The following is a 27,541-nucleotide window of genomic DNA, read 5'->3' as shown; positions in this document are numbered from 1 at the left end:
AATGTTTCAACATGATATAATGCCAATTAGACCAATGTCCTGCAAAAAACAAACAAACAAATAAACAAAAAAAGACCGAAAAAACAAACCCACCAAAAAACCAAAAAAACAAAATCAGAAAACACCACTCTAATTCCTCAACGTCCCCCGCAAGGATGCGAGTTGTTAAATATTTGAGAAAATTGTGAAACAAATAATCAGTGTGACTTCAAATTGTTTGTAGTGTAAGGTAGACAGATGGGAGTAATGGTATGAGTCTTTGCAAACAGACCTTTGTTTATTTTTAGGATTCCTTAGGGTTGAAATATCTGCTTGTTCAAAATATGAAAAGTATTACACATATGCACGTGTATTTCTGAGTGTGTGTATGTGTGCACTAAAGCAAAGGCAGAATAATTGTGTGTCACTAGTTTTATACATAGATATGGCCACTCTCTTTTCTTTTTTCTTTTCTGAGACACAGTCTCTCTGTTTCCCACGCTGAAGTGCAGTAGCGTGATCTCAGCTCACTGCAACCTCTGCCTTCTTGGTTCGAGAAGTTCTTCTGCCTCAGCCTCCCGAGTAGCTGGAATTACAGGCACACATTTCCATGCTCGGCTAATTTCTGTATTTTTAGTAGAGATGGGGTCTTACCATGTTGGCCAGGCTGGTCTCGAACTCCTGGCCTCAGGTGATCTGCCCTCCTCCACCTCCCAAAGTCCTGGGATTACAGACATGAGCCACTGTGCCCCGCCAGGTACTCTCTTTTCTAAACATAATTGAGAATAAATAATCTGACATATGTGTGTGTACACTTAGGAGTCCTAAGGGACAAGAGTTTGAAATCAGTAATGTTCCAGAAAATTCAAGGCATACTGGGATGATGTGTTGGGGCAGTAGAGAGAACATGGATTCCAGAGTCAGACTTGGATTCAAATCCTGGTGGCACCACAACAAATGGATGAGTGTGAACAAGTCATTAATCTTTCTGAGCTTCAGTCTCCTTATGTCTAGAATGCGGATAATATCCATTTTCATAAGGTTTTGGTGGCAATTAAATTAGTAATAAATAAATTAGTGATGATGAATACCAAGCACAATGCTGGGCACCTGGTAGGCTTTCCATAAATGATAGATCTGATAGTCATATGGTACACAGGGAACAGGAATTATCAGGTGGTGGATGGTAGAGGCATGACTAAAGGGTGGTGTTTCAAGTTAAGAAAGAGGGGCAGTGGTAGAATGCAGACCTAATGAACTCACTAGGATATCAGAGATTGGGGAGCAGAGTTGGTAGATGGAGGAGTGTGGCACTGGTATTGCAAGAAAGCCTGGGTTCTAGGAAAAGAAGAAAGATGGTGACATGTACCTGATGTAGGTTGAGGGGACTGTGATGCAGGTGTGGGGGACAGTGATTGGGCCCCAGAGGGGTCTCCCTGACTATAGCATCTTCCAGGTTTTTCTGAGACATGACAGTGTCTTCTTGTAATGCAGTCACAACAAATCTGGCAATCCAGGGATCCTACTTTGGGACCAGGTCTCTATTGTACCCTCCCATGAAGCCAGTATAGTGTATAATCAATTAAAAAATTCATGTGCAATCTCTTCCACTCCTGGTAAAGGTCACTATGACTCTTGATGAATGATTCAATAGCTTCATCACCACTACTCTTAACTGTAAGATGAGGGGGTTGAGATCTTCAAAGACCTTTACAAGGCTTAAAGTCCATGCTGTCAAAATTGAGGAAATACGTGATTGTTTTTTAGAATAAGGATCAAAGTAAGAAAAGAACCATACAACTGATATGCAACAGGACGAAAGACAATTGCAAGTGACTACTGTGAGAATCAGAAGAAAACAATGCAGGGGTTATGGTGGGCAGCAAGCCAGATGCACATCTTCATTTGTGGCACTGCTGAGGGACAGAGGGCAATTGAGGGTGGGAGATGGGGAGAAGGAGCAATTCTAATTTGTACAGTAAACTCAAATAACCCTTTTATGGGGATGGAGTTCACGGAGGAAAAGAAGCTAACTTAGAATCTCTTGCTGCTAAGTAGGTAGAAATAGTGGCTCCTTCCTCCTTCACTAAAGGGTCACTGCACAGAGAGGTTTAGAATGTGATTCACTTTTGCTTCCTTGTAGAATTTTTTTCTTCCTCTTTTTTTCTTCCTCTATTTTAGGGCTTGTAGGAATTTTTTCTTCCTCTATTTTTAGCCTTCAGCCAGAAATGATTGAGTTTGCTGAGTGACTGGCCTCTTAATTACATTTACCTGATAAAGAAAACATTTTGTGCTTAGTCAAACAGTAGATAAGGATAGGGTCTGGGCACACATCACTGAAACAAAACAAATCTACTTCTCATGAGGTCAGAACAAAATTCCAAGGAAAATCCAAAAGAAATTGGTCAGAATGGATGAAGGAAAGACATGCCAGGTTTCCAGGAGCAGAAGGTTCTGTGTGTTCCCCTTCATTATAAAAGAAGATGTAAGCTATGCACAAATATCAAGGTAAAGGCATTTGGTCCTGCCCAGGAATGTCAGAAGGTTGGGAATACACACTCTAGAGTTTCAATCCAGGGTTTCTGAAGTGATTGGACTTTCATCCCTCTTCCACACACCCTTTCATTAATTAGACACTGTGTTTAGGCAGTAAGTCAAAGTGTTAAATGAGATTGGTTTCTAATGCTCTCTGGCCTACAGACCTATTGCAAGGCTATCACTGCATGAAAAAGGAGAAAATTTATACTGTAGGGCATTCTTTTCCCTTTGGCTTTGCCATCCAGTGGGGAAATCAGAATTGTTGCCAAGTGATGCTTGCTAAATCTCTTCTGAACAGCTTCAGAGAAGCTACGCAAGGGAGAATTGCTGAATTTTATTTTAAATTTTATTTTCTCACATGGTAGACAGATTCTAAGATGAAACCCAATTATCCCTGTTTCCTGCTGTCCATGCCTTTGTGCAATTCCCTCCCACTGAGTTTGGGTGGGACTTGCATCCAGTCAATAGAATATGGCAAAGGTGCTGGGATATCTCTTTTGTGACTGCATTGTGTTATATAAAATTCCACAGACTCACTGTTGCTCTCCTATGGGCCTTGAAGAAGCAATACGTCATGTTGTGGAATCAATATGCCTATAGAGAAGACCACATGGCAGAGAACTATGGGTGACTCTAGGAGCTGTGGAAGTCCCCAGCCAAGAGCTAGCAAGGAACTGGAGCCCTCGTTCCTACAACCACAAGGAGATGAATTCTGCCAACCACCTGTGTGAGCTTGGAAGTGAATCCTTCCCCAGTCCAGCTTTCCAATGAGAACCCAGTCCAGTCAGTGCTTGATTACAGTGTTGTGTGACTCTAATCAGAGGACCCAGCTAAGCTGGGTTTGGACTATTGAAACACAGCAATTGAGAAAATGAATGGATGTCATTTTAAGCCTCTAAACTTGTTATCTGTTATGCAGCACAGAATATTAATATACCTTTATAAGCCATATTCTATTATACTTGGGAATTTTAGCTCCTTCATGTTGAAAGTCTTCAAGGACTTGGCATGATGGTGCCCAGCTCTTTCCCTCCTACACGCTGTCTAAAGAGGCAGGTATGAATGACTGTCCATATTGGGATGACCTTCTTGAGGCACAGCCACACGGAGTGGCAGAAATACTACACCAGGCCTAATGAACATCAGGTTTCCTTTGGCATGGATTCACTTATTTTACCATTCTCCTGTTGTGACAGATCCCGGGCTAGGCACATCAGCAGAAATATTAATGTTTAAGACCAGGAACTGCCCACAAAAATCTAGAATCCAGTGGAGGAGAGGAGAATTTAGATAAATAACTTCAATATAAGCCACATCTTGGGTACAGGCAATGAGACATTTCTAAGGAAAATTCAAACCAGGCAAGGTGCTCTTGCATTCATTCTTCCTGGAGCATCTTCTTCCCTACGTGAGCCCCAATCTCCAGACTTCCTGCGCTCCTATGCCTTCAGCTGTCAAGGGGTCTGCCTGTCCTATCTTAACCCAAGCTGACCTCTCTGCTCACTCCCTTACAATTTAAAAAGGGGTCACAAATAGGGCTATTTTCCATGTTAGCACTGTGAGTTTTACAGCATTCTCAAATGCTGTGCATTCTGTTTTTACATATTTCAATGCTCAATGGTGCTCATTCTTAGCAAAATTTTGTATTAAGTGAATCTGATTTTTGGTACCTCTGGTCTTTGCTTTCTGCATCCTTTTCCCACTGTGATCTGATGCCTTCTCCTCTATCAAATGCTGATCACAACAAAAGCATCTTCTGCCTTGATCATCTACTTTGACACTCTCTTTCAAGTGGATCTGTATGACTATGATACCTTTCCCAGGTATTCACAGAGTAAGCTTTAACACTGTGGATTAAAGGGTTTAGTCACCATTTAAATAGAGTGAACACATGGCAGGAGCTTTCTTTCTGAATGGAAGTTTCTAGAAAGACCTCTTTAGGCAAGTAGGCAATAATCTAATTTGCCCATGCAGAAGACCAGCTCCCCCAATCTCATCCATGTCTAATACTATGTCAAATGCTTAATAATAATGGTGTCACGTGTGCATTTAAGACAGTAGTTCTCAACAGGGGTGATTTTGCCCCCTATTGAGCATTTGGCAATGTCTGGATACACTTTTGGTTGTTACCGAAAGTGGGGTGGTGTGGTCTTTTGGTTTTTACCAAAAGTGGGGTGGTGGTGTTGTATTGGCATTGAGTGGATTGAGGCCAGGGTTGCTGCTGAACCTCCTGCTATGCACAAGACAACCCCCACAATAAAGAGCTATCACCCACATTGTCAGTAGTGTTGAGGCTGAGAAACTCTGATTTAACAGACTCCAATTCAACCCCATTTATTTGGCAAAAAACTAGCACCAACAGCAAAAATAAATTAAATGCAAATCCGCCCCCCCCCACCCCACATTTACCCTATTACCTCTCTTCAAACTCTCTTTCTTGACTGGCCACAAGCAAAGCTGAAATAGAAACAAATGTAGGCTAATTTTTTTCCCTTTGAATTTCTGTTGGGTTTTTAATATTCATCTTTATAATTTTACCCTGATTGTGAACATTTGGTATTCTAGATTACAGACAGATGATCATTATTTATTTAAAAAGCAAATAATAATGACCGCATGGATCCTCACACCCTGATTCTTTTTTTTTTTATACTTTAAGTTTTAGGGTACATGTGCACAATGTGCAGGTTAGTTACATATGTATATATGCGCCATGTTGGTGTGCTGCACCCATTAACTCATCATTTAACATTAGGTATATCTCCTAATGCTCTCCCTCCCCACTCCCCACACCCCACAACAAGCCCCAGTGTGTGATGTTTCCCTTCCTGTGTCCATGTGTTCTCATTGTTCAATTCCCACCTATGAGAGAGAACATGCGGTGTGTGGTTTTTTGTCCTTGCAATAGTTTGCTGAGAATGATGGTTTCCAGCTTCATCCATGTCCCTACAAAGGACATGAACTCATCATTTTTTATGGCTGCATAGTATTCCATGGTGTATATGTGCCACATTTTCTTAATCCAGTCTATCATTGTTGGACATTTGGCTTGGTTCCAAGTCCTTGCTATTGTGAATAGTGGCGCAATAAACATACGTGTGCATGTGTCTTTATGGCAGCATGATTTATAATCCTTCTGGTATATACCTAGTAGTGGGATTGCTAGGTAAAATGGTATTTCTAGTTCTAGATCCCTGAGGAATTGCCACACTGACTTCCACAATGTTTGAACTAGTTTACAGTCCCACCAACAGTATAAAGTGTTCCTATTTCTCCACATCCTCTCCAGCACCTGTTGTTTCCGGACTTTTTAATGATCGCCATTCTAACTGGCTCACACCCTGATTCTTAAACCTGGGGTTAAGAATGATAAAATCCTACACATGCAAATGTCAAAGTCTACATCATAGTTTAGGAACAGGTTTTATCTCCTTATCTAGAGGAGGAAGAGTCAGCCACCTTCTCAAACCTCCCAAAAGGAGGATGAAAAAAATCCTTTGTTCCTTGGAGATACAAGAGAAAGGATCCTGGATTCTCACTCTAACTTTTTGGAATGTAAATACGTCTTTTCTAGGTCCAGGTAGGCCCTCATGTCCACTTTTATAAGCTAGAGGTGCCTTCAAGTTCACAGGGCTCCTTTTCCCATGAAATGTAAACATATGCCCCCAGAGAAAGGTAAATCTCTCTGGAGTTCTTTCACTCTTTATGCAGCTGTAAATTAATATTGCAAGGATTTCTGTGAGCCCAGGTTCCTGAATTTGCAGACAAATATATTCAGAAAGCCTCAACTTCAGAAACACAAAAACATGTTCCTACATCTGACAATTTCCAACGGTCCAGGGTCCTTAAGGATGACTTAAACGATCTTGACTACTTTTTCTTCTCCTTCTGTGACTACCCCATGTGAGGTGGATTCTCCTGTCATATAGAAGACCAGCACTGCCGCTTGTCCAGAAAGCAGGAAGCATTCCTGTGTCATATCCCATTAGGATTATGCCCACAAATGTAATCAAGAAATCCTGCTGAGTTGGTAGAGCTATTGATTAAGATACTTCTCCCACCATTCCACTTTGTAGAACCAATATCTCCACCAAGAGCTTATGTTAGGGTGGGAATTTGACTCTGAGGCAAACCAGGGATGGATCTACATCTCAGGTCCCTCAAAATCAGTCTCCAGGGGGTTGTCACGTGTCCATGAGTGCATGCACTCATTGTGCATGGCAGCTCTGTGTCCTCATCATGGCAGCCTGTCCTGAGTATAGAAAGGAAGGACATCTGTGTGGATTGGATTCTTTCTGCCACTGCCATGTATAGCCCACAGTCAGCAGCTCTATCTGCAGAGTCAGGCAAGGACAGTTGTAGCACACTCTTGGCATTGGGGAATTATTAACAAGGATGCTAAAAATTAAGGGAAAGCCATTCTATGATTCCTTCAAATTGCACTATTTTGGGATAAATGTGTCCTGAATTCTTTATTATGGAAAAAACCATTGGTACAATAAAAGAGACTAAGTAGCAGTCACTAAAAAGCAGGTGTTTATAATTTATGAAATAAAGCTTGAAGGTGAGACATATTAAATATATTACTTACTCTCTGTCTTGAAGGATTAAGTGTTCACTGGGGAGAAACTGATGATAAGATACCAGATGCCAAGTTTGAATCCCGTTGTCCATGCAAAACATCCCAATGAGAGGGGGCATACACTCCAAGTCCATTTGTCAGGAATTTGGTAACAAAACAGACTTTCAGACTCAGCCAGGTTGCCACGTCCCCTTTTCTCCAGAGATTGACAGAGAAAATTACAGTAAACTGTAAAGACTGGCTATCAGGCAGTCTATTCTGTGATTCTGTCATGTAACAAGAAACTCATCCTGGATTTTTTTTTTTAAGTAATAAGTAGATATTTTCAAAGTTTACCCAAATTGATCTGAAGCTCAGGGAAGATCATATACCCATTATCATCACATGGTATTTATCACACTTGTAACTGCCCCATGACTATACAACTTAGGACAATCCAAGTCCTGGGAACTTCTAATCCATTAGTGGCAGAAAAGATACTGAAAGGGAAATCTGTACATCTGCCTCTGGGATAATTTCCAACTGGAAAACTTCCATTGTTTTAGGTTGGAAGGGGAAGTGTGTTCTATGGAAAAGTTTAGACTCAAGGTTCCATTTTTCCAAGGGCAGTGGACATAGCCCTGCCTGAAATCATTGTTAGGTGACATAGTTTCAGACTCCATTCCACCTAGGATAAACTTACAGCACTTGGGACCCAAGGCTAAGTAAGTTGTCAGGGGAAGAGAACTGAGGAAGCCCCTCTATGACTTGATCAACAGCCTTTTCTCAAGATCCTGAGTGCCCAAGCCAAGTCATATTTGTGATAGCTGAGTGTCTTAGTCCGTTTATATTGCTATCACGGAATACCTAAGGCTAGATAATTTATCAAGAAAAGAGTTTATTTGGCTCACAGTTCTGCAGGCTGTGCAAGTAGCATAGTGCCAGCATCTGCTTGGCTTCTGGTAAGGGTCTTACCTGCTTTCACTCATGGCAGAAGGCAAAGGGCAGCTGGTATATGTAGAGATCACACGCACAGTGAGAGAGGAATCAGGAGAAGGGGGAAGATGACAGACTTTTTAACAAGCAGCTCTCATGGGAACAAACAGAGCTAGAATTCACTCTCCCCTTCCTCCCACCCCCCAACCTGTCCCAGAAAGGGCATTAATGTACTCTTTAGAGGTCCACCCCATAACCCAAAGCTCTCCCATTAGGCACCACCAACACTGGAGATCAAATTTCAACTTGAGGTTTGAAGGGGACAAACATCCAAACTATAGCACTAGGTATACGGCCAACCCAGGAAGAATCTAGGAAAGAAATACAATATCCTCTTTCATCTCAGAATATAGAACCTGCGTGTAGATGAGCCTAAAGGTGTACAATGAGATATCTTGGGCTCGTTTATTCAACAGGTGTTGCTGAGGGTTGACCAGTAGGCTCAAGGCATGCAACTGTGAATGTGACAGATAGAAACACTTTCCCCATAGAATTTATAGTTTAATAAAGAAGGAAGAATTGAAAGAAGGTGGCAACAACAAAATGTTATGAGCTCATCAGGGAAAGACCTAGGGTTTTCAAGGTCCATGGAAAGGCCCCCTGAAGATGCACTGTCAGAACAGACGTGAAGGTGAGGCAAATACATCAAGCAGATGCCTGGATGCCAGTTGCTGACCAACACACTTGGCAGACAAGAGGACCTTCAGCAAAGGGGGATCTTTGCAGGTAAAATATCTGAAGATTTATTCTTTTGTCTCCAACAGTCAGGGAAGCCTATGACACCCCTCCCATGCAACTGTGGAGACCATTTTATAGGATGTAGTGTTTTAAAATTTTCTTTCTTTCTCCCTCCCTCCCTCTTTCCTTCCTTCCTTCCTTCCTTCCTTCCTTCCTTTCCTCCCTTCCTTCTTCCCTCCCTCCCTCCTATCTTCTCTCTCTTTAATTCCTTCCTTCTGTATCTTCCCTCCCTCCCTCCTTACTATCTTCTCTCTAATTCCTTCCTTCTGTTTCTTTCCTCCCTTCCTCTCTCCTTCCTATCTTTTTGCCTTCCTTCCTTCCCTCCCTCCCTTCTTCCATTCCTCCCTTCCTCCCTTCCTTCCTTCCTCCCTCCTTCCTATCTTCTCTCTCTTTAATTCCTTCCATTTCTTCCTTCACTCTCTCCTTCCTATTTCTCCTTCCTTCCTTTCTTCCTTCCTTCTTTCTTTCCTTCCTTTTTCTTTCTCTCTGTTTCTTTCTGAAAGCCATCATCTAAACTCATTAACCCCTGTGGAGACTCAACCTTCTGGCCTTTTGACATTTACTCAGAACCCTACAGCAGCTAGAAACCTGGCAAAAGACTAGAGTTGGGGAAGTAAGAGACTGAACATTTGACACCTGAAGATGAACCCAGCCCTCTGATGAGAGGAGTTGATCACTATCACCAGAAACAAACTCCAGTCATACATTACATTTTTATTATATTTAGTAGCTGTTCATAGACACATCTTATTATGATTCTTAAGTATATTTGGCTCCTGCCTACTAGTGCTTGTGCTTTATCTTCATAGAGCCCGATGCCCCATCCCTTCCTGGATCGTTAGGGACAAGCTCTGGGATGGCTGAGCGTGTGCAGAAGTCACTGTTCTGGTGCCCAGAGAAGCAGCCCTCATTGTATATGGCACCCAAACTGGAGACCAGAAGTCCATTTCTCTTTCCATCACATGCTCTTAGCACAAGTGTCCCAAGGAGGAAAGTCCAGCAAAGTAGCTTCTCTCCTCCTCTTTCTTTTGACCTTTTCATTCTTGAGAATGAAGCTTTGCCAGTTTCAGTGCTAAATTCAACATAAAGGAAGAAAATCCTATGATCTGTGGAGGTACAGCAAGATAGCTCTGGTGGCACTCACAACACACAGTGGGCCAGGTGAAAATAGACACAACCCATTTTATGTTGACCTGTTAATTAAGAGGGGAAATATAGGTCACATTGATGCTTCAAATTATAGTGGCTTTTAGAGATTCAAATAACACATACATCAGAATTTTATGCCACAAAACAATAGCTTTCATGTAAGTTTGAAGTGCTGACACTGACATTTGTGGCAACATAAATGCTATTAGGGGACACAATCTTTGAGCCCTGGGGTGTGGCTTAATGCTCCCAGCACAAACTTTCAGTAATTTTGTGTCTTTGTGTGTGTATGAAAGGTAAATTTGGGCTATTATTTCTATAGCCCTATATTAATTCTGGCACACCTTGCACAAAATCTCATTATGTTACTTTTTTCAGAGTCAAAGTGCTTATGTTATAAAGAAGCTAAAATTTCACCTGTAGGAAAATTGGCACAATTTCTTATTTTACCATCCTGAGTGCCAAGCATAAAAAAGTGTACTTTCTGTTTGGGTAATTTTGCACAGCAGGAACTTTAAATTATTTACAGCTTTCCTTATCTGGAACCAGAGGAAACATACCATTTTCCATGCCACAATTTATACTGAAAAATGTTCTTAGAATAAAGAATGGGGGTAAATTGCCCATGTGTTCAAGAATCAGAGAAAGAACAAAAGAGTGTCAAAAATCAAGGGTCTCTTTTTCCTGCTATAATCAGGGTAGATATAAGGGGCCCTGTCTAGCACCAAGACACTAGAAATTGTATTGTTCTCAGAGGCTTCTGCAAAATGGTTCCAAAACAAGCCTCTGTGAATGACCAAGAGTTTGAATGAAATGGAGAAAACCTGGGCATGAAATTGGAAGTAGCTCTGGACAGAGGCATGAGCCTCCGATACAGTTGTGCTGTGAAGATTGATCTGTGTCTTATGGAAAATGCTAGCCAAGGACTTGTGTTTTGGAAACTCAGTCCTTTTAGTCCTTAGTTTTGGGGGCATTTGCATACCTAGAGAGACAAAGGGAGAGCTGAAGGAATCTCCCTTCCTCCCTTCTCAGCCCTGAAGCTTTTCTCAGCCTTTTAATCACTCTCCCTTCCTGTGTGCCTCGAGGCAGCCTCCAAATAGGGTTACTAAGCATTGCCATATGTTAACCGGTCTCAGTCCCCAGTGCTGCTTAAGAATTTTACATCCTGGTTTTGCACTGATCTCCTGTCAGTTTAATTAGTGAGAATGGGTCCATTAAGGTTAAGTTTCTGGACCTGTGTGGCTTGAGACCTCATCTTATAAAGAAGGGAGAGGTGTCTAAGGGCCAGTCTAATTCTATTAATTAATTGACTCAGTTCAGTTACACATAACAGCATAACGATAACAGCTAATATTCATTGATCAGGCATCATGATGAGTATCATAGAAGGTTTGTCTGTCTTGGTCCTTACCTCAACTTCCCAGTAGACTCGTGCAATTTCTAAAGCTAATTGAAGCTCATGTAGATAAGAAGGGGTGTTTCTAGTTGTAGTCAAACTAGATGATCTGACTTCAGAAGCCACCCACACAACTGCCCTGTTCTACTGAATAGCAAGCAAGACGTCCTCTCTTGGAAGCTATTGTTTGACGTAACTCATGCAGCACTCCTTCACTACCCACTTGTCCTATTAATATCAGTTGCAATAAGACTATTAGTAACAGAGGGCATTTAGTAAGTACATTACAATTTGCAGAAAGTTTTCTCATCTAATTCTCTTTTTGAGACTCACAGCAACCTCACGGGCAGGGAGACAAATGTTTCAGCCTTGTTTACGAGGAAATAGCCTAGTTCAGGAGGATATGCTGACAATTATTTGCCTAACGAGAAGGATAACTGAACAGGGCTCTCTGAATTCAAGGCCTGAGCTTACATCATGAGCCTGGCCCACTTCTCTTGTTCTAGAGTTTTTGCTCCCAACAAACAGAATCATCTTTATTATAGTTGGGCAATAATGTGTGCTCGTGCTCCAGGTCAGTGGAGCAAAGTGATGGGAAGCCAGGTAGCAAAAGCTGTCAGATCATATGGCTCATTTCTACTTGATTCTCAAACTCCAGCTAGAAGTTTTTGGCTGGAGTTTTGGGCTCATGGCAAAGAAGGCTTGAATTAAAAAAAAAAAAAAAAATAAGCCACTGGCAAATCTGGGCAGGGGCTCCTAGGAGGAGCACTAATCAGAAAAGGACCAATGTAGACAGCCAGTTCCACTGAGCAAGCTGATGGCAGTTTGGGGACTGGCAAATGGGGAACAGAGGCAAAAAGCAACAGAGGGACATGGGCCACTGTTGGAGGTGGGACAACAGGAACCTCTTTCTGACTGTCATTGTAATAAGAGAATCTTTGTCTAAATGACAGCAGCTTAGACTGGGGAAGCAATGAAGAAACCCAGGAGATAGCAACAAGAGCCTGGACCTTGCAGTCATCAGAATCCCACTGCAGCACTCACTGGCTCTACAATCGTGGCTGAGGAACTTACTCCACTTTGCTTCAAGTTGTCCATCTGAAAAATTGGTACAATAATGATTATTCATGAAATTTTTTCCAATTGTTTCCAGAATTCCATGTGTTAATATACACAAAGAGCCTATCAGAGTGCCTGGCACACATGGGGTCAGGGGGTTGATAAATATTGTTTTCTGTCTTTTTTCTCCTTTCTTCAGGACACAAATGCAACATGTGAGGGTCAGAACTTCATTCTAAGCCCAAGTAGGTGATTTATTCTAAATCCCATAGTTGGTACATTCAGAAACCTACTTAGTAGGAGTCCCTGGGAGGGCCAAAGGTGGGAGAATTGCAAGCAGCTGAAGGGACAGGGAAAAAGGGTACCAGAAAGAAGAAATGTCTCTTTCCTTTGATCAGTCTGTAGCTTCTGATCACCACTGGCTGTGGAAAAGCAATAGTTAAAATAATTAATCCACTTTCATAACCCTACATCGGAAGAAAAATCCTTCCTGGCCTGAAACACAGTCTGGACCCCTCTCTACAGGAAACTCCTGCTAATAGGTGGCCCAGAAAGGATTCACCTTATTCAAGAGGATTAATAAAAAATAAACACCATAAGATCTATCTAAAGGTATTTCAAGAAAAAGTAAGAGAAAATGGTAGGTCAAGAACACTCACCAGAAGAAAGATTTCATGAAATTCACGGAAACTGAGGCTAAATATATCTTCAGAAAATGTATGAAACCTTAATTATCACAACAAAAAGCAAAACTAAAAAAAAAATATAGGCATGCAGAAGCTCAGGGAAGCGATAGTAAGAGTGTAGCAGAAACTGAAAGTAATACACTAAGTCCTCAATGTCATCGATAGGTTCTTGGAAACTGTGACTTTAAGCAAAATGACCAGGTCCTTAAATAATGGCTGTCTTCTTATATTAATAAGAAAAATAAAACGAAATAGTGGTAAAGTGTTGGGATGGCGAAAATTTTGGGGGATTGTAGGGAGAGATAATGGGTGATGTTTCTCAGGGCTGCTTCGAGCGGGATTGGGGCGGCATGAGAACCTAGAGTGGGACAGATGAAGCTGAAGGAAGATTTTGTGGTAAGGGGTGATATTGTGGGACTGTTAGAAGAAACATTTGTCATTTGGAATTATTGGTGATGGCCTGGATATGGTTTTGTATGAATTGAAAAACTAAACGGAATAAGAGAAGGAGAAAAACAGGTATTAAAGGTCTAAGAATTGGGAGGACCTAGGACATCTGATTAGAGAGTGCCTAAGGAGATTCAGCATAGTCCTGTCAGCAAAGATTATTTATTTACTTCAAGAGTTAAGAGTCAGCTGTGATGGCTTGGAGAAACAGCGTAAACTGGCAGTGTAAACAAGAGCAGGGCATGTATGAGTAGTTGAGAATGGTGAACAGGAGTATGACTGGAGAGCAGATAGTAGGGATGACAAGTTTTTTGGGGCACACTCCAAGTTGGTCTGGTGTCTGGAATGAGACTGGGGCTTAATAAAAAGGAGCGTCTATACAGGAGCTCAAATGGGCTGTACCTTGTAGCATTCCAAGGACAGGCCTGAATTCTGAGAAGGGAAAGTGGTAAAAGTATTGTCCAGTCTTTTTTAAGTTGGTGGCTGAGCTTGGTGAGGTGTGTTTTTAAAAGACCTTTAGTCCATTCTACTTTTCCTGAAGATGGAGGACCGTAAGGGATGTAAAGGTTTCACTGAATACTAGGAGCCTGAAAAACTGCTTGGCTGATTTGACTAATAAAGGCTGGTCCGTTATCAGACTGTATAGAGGTGGGAAGGACAAACCGAGGAATTATGTCTGACAGAAGGGAAGAAATGACCGTGATGGTCTTCTTAGACCCTGTGGGGAAGGCCTCTACCCATTCAGTGAAAGTGTCTACCCAGACTAAGAGATATTTTAGTTTTCTGACTCGAGGCATGTTGAGTAAAGCCAATTTGCCAGCCCTGGGTGGGGGCAAATCCTCAAGTTTGATGTGTAGGGAAGGGAGAGGCCTGAATAATCCCTGAGGAGTAGTAGGAGAGCAGATGGAATATTGAGAAGTTATTTCCTTGAGGATAGATTTCCACGATGGAAAGGAAATGAGAGGTTCTAAGAGGCGGGCTAGTGGCTTGTACTATAGCATAGCCTGCCTTTGCTGGTGTGTGGCGATTAGGCCTGGTGGAACTGCCATGAATAAATCAAGTGTGATCAGGGTGAGGAACAGGAAAGAAGGAAACATGGGGAAATGGGGTGAACATCAGGTGGATCCGAGAGATGCAGTCATGAGGGTCAGGTGTGGTATCTGGAATAATGTGGGAAGCTGGATTGAAGTCCAGGGCAGGAACAATGGTAATTGTGGAGACTTAACAAAGAGTGAGTACAGCTGAAGGAGCCGGGGGAGCAGAAAGTATATGCGTCAGGTGTGAGTAAGAAAATAGATTTTGGAAATTATGAGAGCTGTAGAGAGTGAGTTGAGCATAGTTTGTGATTTTTAGGGCCTCTAAAAGTATTAAAGCAGCGGCAGCTGCTGCACGCAGACATAAGGGCTAGGCTAAAACAGTAAGCTCAAGTTGTTTGGACAGAAAGGCTACAGGGTGGGGTCCTGGCTTTTGTGTAAGAATTCTGACTGCACTAACCATGCCTAGGAAGGAAAGGAGTTGTTGTTTTATAAGGGATTGAGGTTTGGGAGATTAATTGGACATGATCAGCAGGGAAAGCACGTGTGTTTTTATGAGAATTACGCTGAGATAGGTAACAGATGAGGATGAAATTTGGGCTTGACTGAAGTAATGGGAGCTGTCTGTGAAGCCTTGCGGCAGTACAGCCCAGGTAATTTGCTGAGCCTAATGGGTGTCAGGGTCAGTCTAAGTGAAAGCAGAGAGAGGCTGGAACGAGCGGTGCAGGGGAATAGTGAAAAAAGCATCTTTAAGATCAAGAACAGAAGAGTGAGTTGTGGAGGAAGGTATTGAGGACAAAAGAGTGTATGGGTTGGGCACCACGGGGTGGATAGGCAAAACAATTTGGTTGATAAGGCGCAGATCCTGAACTAATCTGTAAGACTTGTCTGGTTTTTGGACAGGCAAAATGGGGGAATTGTCAGGAGAGTTATAGGTTTTAGAAGCCCATGCTGTAGCAGGTGAGTGATAACAGGCTTTAATCCTTTTAAAGCGTGCTGTGGGATGGGATATTGGCGTTGAGCGGGGTAAGGGTGATTAGGTTTTAATGGGATGGTAACGGTCATGTGATCTGTTGCCAGGGAAGGAGTAGAGATGTCCCATACTTGTGGGTTAAGGTGGGGGGATACGAGAGGAAGACGCAAAGGAGGCTTTGGGTTGGGGAGAAGGGTGGCAATGAGATGCGGCTGTAGTCCAGGAATAGTCAGGGAAGCAGATAATTTGGTTAAAATATCTCGGCCTAATAAGGGAACTGGGCAGGTGGGGATAACTAAAAAAGAGTGCATAAAAGAGTGTTGTCCAAGTTGGCACCAGAGTGGGGGAGTTTTCAGGGATTTAGAAGCCTGGCCGTCAATACCCACAACAGTTATGGAGGCAAGGGAAACAGGCCCTTGAACAGAAGGTAATGCGGAGTGTGTAGCCTCCGTATTGACGAAGGGGACGGACTTACCTTCCACTGTGAGAGTTACCCGAAGCTTGGCGTCCGTGATGGTCTACGGGGCTTCCGAGGCAATCGGGCAGCATCAGTCTTCAGCCACTAAGCTGGGAAGGAGTCAGCAGAGAGCCTTGGGCCACAGTTCCAGGGGCTCTGGGAGTGGCTGCCAGGTGAGTTGAACAGTCCAATTTCCAGTGGGGTCCCGCACAGATGGGACATGGCTTAGGAGGAATCCTGGGCTGCAGGCATTCCTTGGCCTGGTGGTCAGATTTCTGGCACTTGTAGCAAGCTCCTGGGGGAGGAGGTTCTGGAGGAATGCCTGGCCACTGTGGTTCAGGCGTTTGGAAGTTCTTGTGTGCTGGAGATGTGGCTGGGGTTTGTCTCACAGTGGAGGCAAGGAATTGCAACTTTTTTCTATCATTGTACACCTTGAAGGCAAGGTTAATTAAATCCTGTTGTGGGGTTTGAGGGCCGGAATTTAATTTTTGGAGTTTTATTTAATGTCGAGAGCAATTGGGTAATAAAATGTATATTGAGAATAAGACGGCCTTTTGACCTTTTAGGGTCTAGGGCTGTAAAGCGTCTCAGGGTTGCTGCTGAACGAGCCATGAACTGGGCTGGGTTTTTTATATTTGATGAAAAAGAGCCTAAATGCTATCTGATTTGGGAGAGGTCAGATAAAGAAAAAGGAGCATTAACCTTGACTATGCCTTTAGCTCTAGCCACCTTTTTAAGAGGAAATTGCTGGGCAGGTGGGGGAGGGCTAGTCATGGAATGAAACTGTAAGCCAGACCAGGTGTGAGGAGGGGAGGTGGTAGAAGGATTACAGGGTGGAGGAGCGGAGGCTGAGGAAGAATTGGGACTTAGCTCAGCCTGGCGACGAGCAGCCTGGAGAGGAGGGCAAAGGTCAGATGGGTCTGTAGAAAAGGAAGACTGGAAAGACTCAGCAATGCTTGGGGTTGGGACTGAGGGGACAGGCGGGAGGGAAAGAAGGAGGATCTGGGAGGAATCGCATTGGGAACAGAGACTGGGGGGGAACAAAGTGTGAAAAATGCCTGGATGTAAGGCACCTCAGACCATTTGCCCATTTTTCGACAAAAATTATTGAGGTCTTGTAGGATGGAGAAATCGAAAGTGCTGTTTTCTGGCCATTTAGAGCCATTGTCAAGTTTGTATTGGGGCCAAGCGGTGTTGCAGAAGAAAATAAGGCATTTAGGTTTTAGGTCAGGTGTGAGTTGAAGAGGTTTGAAGTTCTCGAGAACACAGGCTAAGGGAGAAGAAGGAGGAATGGAGGGTGGAAGTTTGCCCATAGTGAAGGAGGCAAACCCAGAGAAAAGAGAGAGTAGAGACAAGGAGGGAAGGGGTTTGGGGGTTCTTACCCTCCAGAAAAGTGGGAAAGGGGTTGGGGCACAGAGATATGAGGTCTGGGCATGGAAATAAGTGATTGGGGCACAGAGATATAAGAGGTTGGGGCATGGAAATATGGGATTGGGATGCAGAGATATAAGAGATTGGGGTGCAGAAATAAGGGATTGGGGCACAGAGATATGAGGTTGGGGTACTTGCTCCTCCTCTAGAAAAGCGGGACTTGCCGGTCAGGGTGAAGGAGAAGGGGTTGGGGGTTTCCTGCTCCCCAGAAAGGAGGAGAAGGGGTAGAGACACGGAGAGAAGTGATTGGGGTACTTGCCACTTCCCCAGAAAAGCAGGACTTGCCACTAAGGGTGAAGGACCAAGGCAGGCATCCCTGCATGGTCTGACACCTCTGAAACGTGGGTGAATAATCAGAGAGGTGTCCCTGCAATGATTAAACACCAAGGGAAGGCTGCCTTCCCAGTCTGTGACCAGCGCCAGAGTTTTGGGTCCACAGATAAAACATGTCTCCTTTGTCTCTACCAGAAAATGAAAGGAATTGAAATTAAGAGAAGGGAGAGATTGAAGTGTGGTGCCAAGATTGAAAGAAGAAAGAGGTTGAGGGATAGTGAGGGAGGTTGGAGAAGGGAGTAAAAAGAGGCCGCTTACCGGATTTGAAATTGGTGAGATGTTTCTTGGGCTGGTCGGTCTGAGGACCTGAGGTCGTAGGTGGATCTTACTCATGGAGCAAAGAACAGGAGGACAGGAGATTGATCTCCCAAGGGAGGTCCCCCGATCCGAGTCATGGCACCAAATTTCACCATGTGCGTCCGTGTGGAGAGGCCACCAAACAGGCTTTGTGTGAGCACCATGGCTGTTTATTTCACCTGAGTGCAGGTGGGCTGAGTCCGAAAAGAGAGTCAGCGAAGGGAGATAGGGGTGGGGCCGTTTTATAGGATTTGGGTGGGTAAAGGAAAATTACAGTCAAAGTGGGGTTGTTCTCTGGCGGGCAGAGTGGGGGTCACAAGGTGCTCAGTAGGGGAGTTGTTGAGCCAGGATGAGCCAGGAGAAGGAATTTCACAAGACAGTGTCATCAGTTAAGGCAGGAACAGGCCATTTTCACTTCTTTTGTGGTGGAATGTCATCAGTTAAGGCAGGAACCGGCCATCTGGATGTGTACGTGCAGGCCACAGGGGATATGATGGCTTAGCTTGGGCTCAGAGGCCTGACATTGGCATCTTGCAATTCCTTAAGGATCTAGAACCAGAAATACCATTTGACCCGCCAATTCCATTACTGGATATATACCCAAAGGATTATAAATCATCCCACTATGAAGACACATGCATACATATGTTTATTGCAGCACTGTTCACAATAGCAAAGACTTGGAACCAACCCAAATGCCCATCAATCATAGACTGGATAAAGAAAATATGGCATGTATGCACCATGGAATACTATGCAGCCATAAAAAAAGAATGTGGTTATGTCTTTTGCAGGCACATGGATGAAGCTGGAAGCCATCATTCTTAGCAAAGTAGTACATGAACAGAAAACCACCACATGTTCTCACTTATAAGTGGGAATTGAACCATGAGAACACATGGACACAGGGAGGGAAACATCACACAATGCAGCCTGTCGGGGGGTGGGTGACAAGGGAAGGGAGAGGATTAGGACAAATACCTAAAGCATGAGGGGCTTAAAACCTAGATGACAGGTTGATAAGTGCAGCAAACCACCATGGCATATGCATACCTGTGTAACAAACCCACATGTGCTGCGCATGTATCCCAGAACTTAAAGTAAAATTAAAAAAAGAAAATAATAATAATAATGCGATTTTGTTATAATGTTGATGAGAAAAAAAATCTATTTTCTTTATATGTCATTTTGCTCAAAATTGCAGTTTCTAAGAACCAGTTGATGACATTAAGGGAGGACTTCCTGTAGAGAGTGGAGAGAAAACAGTGTGCATTCTCCTCGTGTTTATTAACAGAGGGGTTGGTGGGTGGAGGTGGCACATCACCATCCTGGAAGCCGAACTGACTCCAGTGCTATTTAAACTACTTCAGGGCCTAGAAAAAGGAGATGATCTTACTTTTCTAGAAATGACATAAACATAGTTTTGCTATCAAAGTTAAAAAAAAGGATGAAAAGCAAAAAGCACAGGCAAATCTCACTTAGTAAACAATATCAAGCAATACATTGACAAGTAACACCAAGAGCTTTATTCCCAGAGGGCAAATTCCTTCAATATCTGGACATCTTTTAACAATAAGATAATACACATTATCGAGAAAAAAAGAAAAAAAGTTGATAAATTTAACAACGGTTAATAAGAAAAAAGTAAGTACATATTTTCTCATCAATATGAAATATATCCAACATAACGTATATCAAGTACATGCAATCCGTCAACTGATTCCTGTCTGATTTGAAAAAAATCAGCTATAAAAGCCATGTTTTGAATTAGTTGAATACATATTAAAATGAGCTGCATGTTATAATAGAATCATTATTAATTTTTTATGCATGATAGTCATTTTGTATATATGTAGAAGAATATTCTTATTTTTTGGAGATTCATGATTTCTATAATTTTTTTGACTAATTCAACAAATTTATATATATGTGTGTGTGTATATATATTATTTTTGTATGTTTTAAAATGTTCATATTAAAATATTTTAAAAGTGCACATCTTCATCCCAAAGTCACTTTAATGTTTCTTAGGAAAGCCCTGGAAGCATCCCCATAAATCAACAGCAAGACAAAATAATGCCAAATGTTTCCACTCTTATTTATCTTAATCTGGAGCTAATAGTCAATGCAATCAGAAGGGAGAAAGAAACAAAAGGATAAAACAACATTTTCATTATGGAAAAACATGAAAACTGAAAGGAACTACCTGAAAAACAATTATAATAAAAGAATCCAGAAAGTGTCAGGATAGGACTATTAAATACACAAACATCAATTGATGTCTTATACACAAGCAATGGGACATTCCAGTGAAAGAAGAGGCACACTTGTAATATCAACAAAAACATGACATAACTTGGGGTAAACTTAATAAGGAATGTTGAAGAACATGATAAAGAAAACGTTAAAGCACTATGAAGTATTAAAACATGTAGACTTGGTCAATGAAAAACATATTCTGCCTGAACAAGAAAAGACAACTTTATAGAATTGGCAAGTCTCCCTTCATTAATCTATACATTTAATACTATCTCAATAAAGATCTAATATCATTTTTAATGAAGCACTGCAAATTTTATTTTACTTTTAAAAATTTTATTTCAATAGTTTTTGAGGAACAGGTGGTTTTCGATTACATGGATAAGTTCTTTAGTGGTGACTTCTGAGATTTTGGCGTACCTGTCACCCGAGCAGTGTACGCTGTACCCAGTGTGTAGTCTTTTATCTCTCACCCCCTCCAATCCTTTCTCTCAAGCCCCCAAAGTCCATGATATCATTCTTATGCCTTTGCATTCTCATAGCTTTTTGAAGAGAGGAATAAAGAAACTTTCTGGAAAAATTTTTTCTTTTTTCAATTTTTATTTCAGAATCAGGGGGCACATGTGCAGGGTTGTTACAAAAATAGATTGCATGATGCTGAGGGTTTGACTACAGATGAATCCATCACCCAGGTAGTAAGTATAGTACCCAGTAGGTAGTTTCTTTCATCCCTTCCTCACTCTCTTCCTCCTTCTGTGTTCCCTCAGGTCTCTAGTTCCCATTTTTATGACCATGTGTACCCAATGTTTAGCTCCCACTTACAAGTGAGGACATGCAGCACTTGGGTTTTCTGTTTCTGTTAGTTCACTTAGGATACTGGTTTACAGATGCATTCATGTTACTGCAAAGGATATGATTTCGTTTTCTTGTTTTTTGTTTTCCCTCCCTGAACATGACCAATCTCATCTGGAAAAAAATTTCTTACATAAAAATACAATAATTAAATCAGTGATATTGGCCTTAGCTAAGATATAAATGGAAGAGGCCCATAAATAGAACCAATCAGATCTAAATATTTAAAGATGCTCTTTTAAATTAGCAAGGAAAACAATAATGATTAATTAAGGGATACAAAGATAACTTGATTGTATTTGAAAAAATTAATAGTGGAAAACTAATCTTCAATAGCTCAATATATTAAAAAGAAAACATTAAAAGAAAACAAAAGAATGACAAATTCTTTTTTAAGTGTTCCACGAGACCTAGACTAATAAAGGTGACTAGATAAAGCTCTGAATTTGGAAAACCTTCACAAATTCAAAAGACAAATGACAATCTTGCAAAAAAACTTGCACTTTTTATCATGATCAATGGGTTAATTTTGCTAACAAAGCAATGAGAAAATATTTATAATAAAATGGAAAACAAGGAAAGGAGATATATATATATATATATATATATATATATATGCACACATACACATACACACATAGTGTCTGCCATTCCTCCAAGCACAAAGAGCTCCTAGACACATGAGAAATATTCCTTCTTGTTCAAATTAAGATTCCTGCAGATTTAGACCACATCAGAATACTGCTGCTCATGTGTCAGATTGGCATGAATCAAAGATAACACAGCTTGTTGGAGAAGATGTAGGGACGGAGACACCCTTGTAGTGTGGCTGGGATAGCATGTATTGTTTTAATACAGATGATGCCTTGGTGTTCGTTTTTAGGCCTGGTGTTAGTTGTTTGAAATCCAGTCTCAGTGTACAATCACCTTTGGCCTGATTAAAACTTCTCCTTCCCATGTGGTTGTTTGTGATGAACTCACGTATTTGTCATCCAACTGACCCCAAACCCAGCTCATCTCACAGCTGCTGACCATGATAAAATCTCATGGTCAATTCCTGCATTATGCCATTATGCAAATGAAATTCCTCCTTTTTTTCCTTAAATTAGGCAACCCATAGGCCCCTCGGGAAGGCCTAAGGGAGCATGACCATGGACCTCATTAAAAACATAGTCCCTCATTAAAAAGTCAGGAAACAACAGGTACTGGAGAGGACGTGGAGAAATAGGAACACTTTTACACTGTTGGTGGGACTGTAAACTAGTTCAAACATTGTGGAAGTCAGTGTGATGATTCTCAGGGATCTAGAACTAGAAATACCATTTGACCCAGCCATCCCATTACTGGGTATATACCCAAAGGATTATAAATCATGCTGCTATGAAGACACATGCACACATATGTTTCTTGCGCCACTATTCACAATAGCAAAGACTTGGAACCAAGCCAAATGTCCAACAATGATAGACTGGATTAAGAAAATGTGGCACACATATACCATGGAATACTATGCAGCCATAAAAAATGATGAGTTCATGTCCTTTGCAGGGACATGGATGAAGCTGGAAACCATCATTCTCAGCAAACTATCGCAAGGGCAAAAAAACCAAACACCACACGTTCTCACTCATAGGTGGGAATTGAACAATGAGAACACATGGACACAGGAGGGGGAACATTACACACTGAGGCCTGTTGTGGGGTGGGGGGAGGGGGAAGGGAGAGCATTAGGAGATATACCTAATGTTAAATGATGAGTTAATGGGTGCAGCACACCAACATGGCACATGGATACATATGTAACTAACCTGCACGTTGGGTACATGTACCGTAGAACTTGAAGTATAATAAAAATAGATAAATAAATAAAAACCAGTGCCCTTGCCTCTCTGCACTTGCTGGTTGAACTTCCTGTTGCCCTTGCACCACCCCATTCCTCCACCCCAGGCTTCTTAATCTCTCTGGGACCTGTAAGTAATAAATTTCTTCTGTTGCATGCATTTTGGTTTCACCTTCCCTCTGTGTCTCACCTGACTGACATAACCAAACCTAACTCCCCTAGCCCAACTGGCAGGGCTTTCCTGAAGAGTGGCTATCTTGGCTCATGGCCCCTCTAGACAGAAAGACCTTAAGTCCAAATTAGAAAGGAATGATAACAATGAAAATTAAAACATGGAAATGGCCAACTGGTTTATTTTTAAAGATACATTTGCTAATATTTATTATAAATTTTAATTATACTTATTTAAATTACATGTACTTGTGTTTACAGTTATATGGTTATAATGTTCAAGACTATATCAATAATATTTATCTACAATATGTTAATATCGTATTTACAACCATTATAAAATTATAGTGCAACTCTCCTTTGACTTGGAAATTTCTCTTCTAGTCATTAATGTACAGGTGCATTCACACATGTAAAATTTATGCCTGGACAAGGCCTTGCAGGATTAAAAAAAAAAACTAGCAGAAAAAATTTTTTAAGTACCTATATTAGGAAATGTTTAAATCCATTATGACACGTTCAGTTAGTAGCAGGTGTTAAGAGGGATGAGATAAGTCTTTGGCACTAACATTGAAACAGCTCCAAAATAGATATTCAGTGAAAAAAAATTCAGAGAAAGGGTGCTGTGCTTAGGAGGCTACCATGTGTAGAAATTTTCACTTCCACAGTCTTCTCAGGTTAAGTATAGAATATCCATTTCTGGGGAAATCCTCAAGCAGTGGGTAACAGTGCTCACCTCTCAGGTAAAGTTGTGAAAATGTGATTGGAGAGAAACTTACATCCAACTGCAGAACATTTTTATCTAAATTTCTATACCATTTGCACATATTACTTATTCAAATTATGAATGCAATTTGAAAGATAATGACATAATAGCAAACACTCAGCACTTATTACATGCCAGGCATTAGATGTATCAATTTGTATCATCCCCACAGCAGTGTTATAAGGTAGGTATAATTAATATGGATAATAAAAAAAACAAAGCACAAGGCCTGAACTTCAAAAGTAGAGAAGCAGGACTAGAATTCTTCCAGCGTTTGCCTCAGAATCTCTGCCACATTGGATATGTCTGTGGAGGAAGGACCAGTGAAAAGGAATATTTCCATGGTAGATGATACAGATGAGAAGGATCAAGAGTGATGGAAAGGAAGTCCTAGAGGACATGTGAGGGATGAGATCTAGGAATCAAAGATGCACGTTGTTCAAAGTCTCATGCTAAGTGTTCTTATCACAAAATACAGGCATATCATGAAAATATTGTAGGTTCAGTTCAGACCACCACAATAAAGCGAATATTGCAGCAAAGCAAGTCATACACATGTTTTGGTTTCCCAGTGCATACAAAAATTATGTTCATCCCACACTGTAGCCTCTTAAGTGTGCAATATCATTATGTCTAAAGAATAATGTAGAAACCTTAACTAAAAGTATTTTATTGCTAAAAAATGCTAGTGATCATCTGAGCCTTCAGCACATGATATGGTTTGTTTCTGTGTCCCCACCCAAATCTCATCTCGGATTGTAATCCCCATATGTCAAGGGAGGTGATTGAATGATGAGGGTGGTTCTTCCCCATGCTGTTCTCATAATAGTGAGTGAGTTCTCTTGAGATCTGATGGTTTTATAAGTGTCAGTTTCCCCTGCACTTCTCTCTCCTGCCACCTTGTGAAGAAGGTGCCTGCTTCCCCTTCTACCATAATTGTTAAATTTCCTGAGGCCTCCCAACCATGTGAAACTGAGTCAATTAAACCTCTTTTGTTTATAAATTACCCAGTCTCAGGAAGTATTTTTATAGCAGTGTGAAAATGGACTAACACAGCAGGTCATATATATATATATTTTTTTTCTGGTAGAAGGTCCTCCTTTGATGCTGATGGCTGCTGACCAGTTAGGGTAATGATTGTTGAAGGCTGGGGTTGCTGTGGCAACAAGACAACAATGAAGTTTGCCACGTCAATGGACTCTTCCTTTCATGAAAGATTTCTCTGTAGCACGCAATACTGTTTGCTAGCATTGGACCCACAGTAGAACTTCTTCCAAATTTGGAGTCAACTCTCTTAAACCCTGCCACAGCTCTATCAACTAAGCTTATATAATACTCATTTGTTGTTATTTCAACAATGTTCATACTGTCTCACCAGGAGTAGCTCCCTTCTCAAGAAACCACTTGAGTTAACAGATGAGGAGTTATTTTTACAGATGGGCAATGTGAGTGTTTATTAATTTGCCTAATTTCAATATTGTTGTGTCTCAGGGGATAGGAAAGCCTGAGGAGAGGAAGAGAGACAGGCAGCCAGTCAGGGGAGCAGTCAGAATGCACACCACATTTATGGCTTCAGTTCACCGCTTTTTGTATAGATGTGGTTTGTGACTCCCCAAAACAATTACAGGAGTAACATCAAAGATCACTGACCACAGATCATCAGAACATATATAATAATAATGAAAAAGTTTGAAACATTTTGAGACTTGCTAAAATATGGCACAGAGACATGACGTGAGTGTATGCTGTTGGAAAAACGATGTCAATAGACTTGCTGGGTGCAAGCTTGCCAAAAGTCTTTAATTTGTAAAAAACTCAATATGTGAAAAGTGCAGTAAAGTGAAGTGCAATAAAACAAGGTATGCTTATAATAATAAATAAAGCAAGTAGAAGAAAAATTTTAGAAGTGATGAATAGGTTTATCATTTACATTGTGGTGATGGTTTACAGGTCATACTTATCTCCAAACTCACCAAATGGTATACATTAAGGATGTACAGCTTTTTGCATGCCATTCTTACCTGAGTAGAGTGTTTCTAACCAAAGCATCCTCTTTGCTTGATAACAGAAGGACCTGGTAGACAGTAAGACAGTAGAATTATAAATCAGGAGGTAAGTGTGTTCCGGAAGGCAAGTCATATAGAACAGAACCACAAGCTAACACCTCACTCCAACTAGCATGGCAAAACCCAAAAGACAGACAGTAACAAGAGTTGATGGGTATGTGAAGAAATTGGAACACATATACACTGATATTGGGAATGTAGAGTGGTGCCTTTAGCATGGTACATTTAGCATATGGCTAAACATACAGTTATAACACAACAATTCCACTCCTAGATGTATGCCCAAGAAAAATAAAAACATACATCCATATATGAAATCTGATAATATGTGGTCAGTCCTTTGTAACTGTCTGCTTTTACTCAGCAGAGTGTTTGCATGTTGTTTGATTTAATTTATATGAAGTGTCCAGAACAGGCAAATCTATAGAGACATAGAGTAGATGAGTGGTTGCCTGGGGCTGGGAATGGAGGTTAAGGGATTCGAATGGCGAGTGAGTTCTTAATGGGGTCTGTCTTAGTTGCTTGGGCTTCTATAATAAAATACCATGGACTGGGTGGCATAAACGACATAACTTTATTTCTCACAGTTCTGGAGGATTGGAAGTCCAATGCCCAGGCCAAAGTTCTAGCCAATTTGGTTCCTGGTGAGGGCTCTTTTCCTGGCTTGTGGATGGTGCTTTCTTACTGTGTCCCCCATGTAGAGAGAGAGAACAAGGAGAGCAAACTCTCTTATAAGTGCTCTTCTTATAAGGGCACTAATCCCATCATGAAGGCCCCGCTCCCTGACCTCATTAACCCTAATTACCCCTCAAAGGCCTTACCTCCTAATACCATCTCACTGGAGCTTAGGGCTTCAACATATGAATTTTGGAGGGCTGCAAATACTTAGTTCATAAGAGTTCATTTTTAGGGTGATGAAAATATTCTAAAAATGAAGTGATAGTTGCACAATTCTGTGAATATCTAAAACTATTGAATTATATGCTTGCAATGGATGAATCATATGGTATGTGGATTTTATCTCCATAAGGCTATTTCTGATTTCTTTGTGAAATAAAAGGTGAGGTTGTTTCCTGAGAACCTGTGGGAAGATGATGCAAGAGAGATAAGATGTTGTGGGGATGAGAAGGGCTTTTGACCAGGAGCCTGCAGGAGGATCACAGGACTGCAGGTTGAAGGGTTGGGTGAAACTGGCATCTGAGAGCTTGTTGTCAGCCCAGTCCTTCAGATATGGTTTCTCCAGTGGCCTTTGGCAGACAAGGTATATGAATGTCCTCCTAGTTTTAAATAGATACTCAAAGAATACATATTTTTATTTAACAGTGTCTCTCTTTGCAACGGACTGAGCATATTTGCAGATGTGGCTGGATAGAGCTTTGCCCAAGGGCCCCATTCCCTAATAAAACAGCCATCATCACCCCTACCAGCCCCAGTGCAACTGTGCACACTGACTCTACTCCTTCAGCCTACATTCCTTCCCTAGAGTAGACATCATTATTACAAACACTCAGTG

Source organism: Nomascus leucogenys, chromosome 25, assembly GCF_006542625.1.
Source record: "Nomascus leucogenys isolate Asia chromosome 25, Asia_NLE_v1, whole genome shotgun sequence".
NCBI lineage: Eukaryota > Metazoa > Chordata > Mammalia > Primates > Hylobatidae > Nomascus > Nomascus leucogenys.
The sequence above is the reverse complement of the archived record's forward strand: the minus strand, read 5'-3'. Positions refer to the sequence as shown.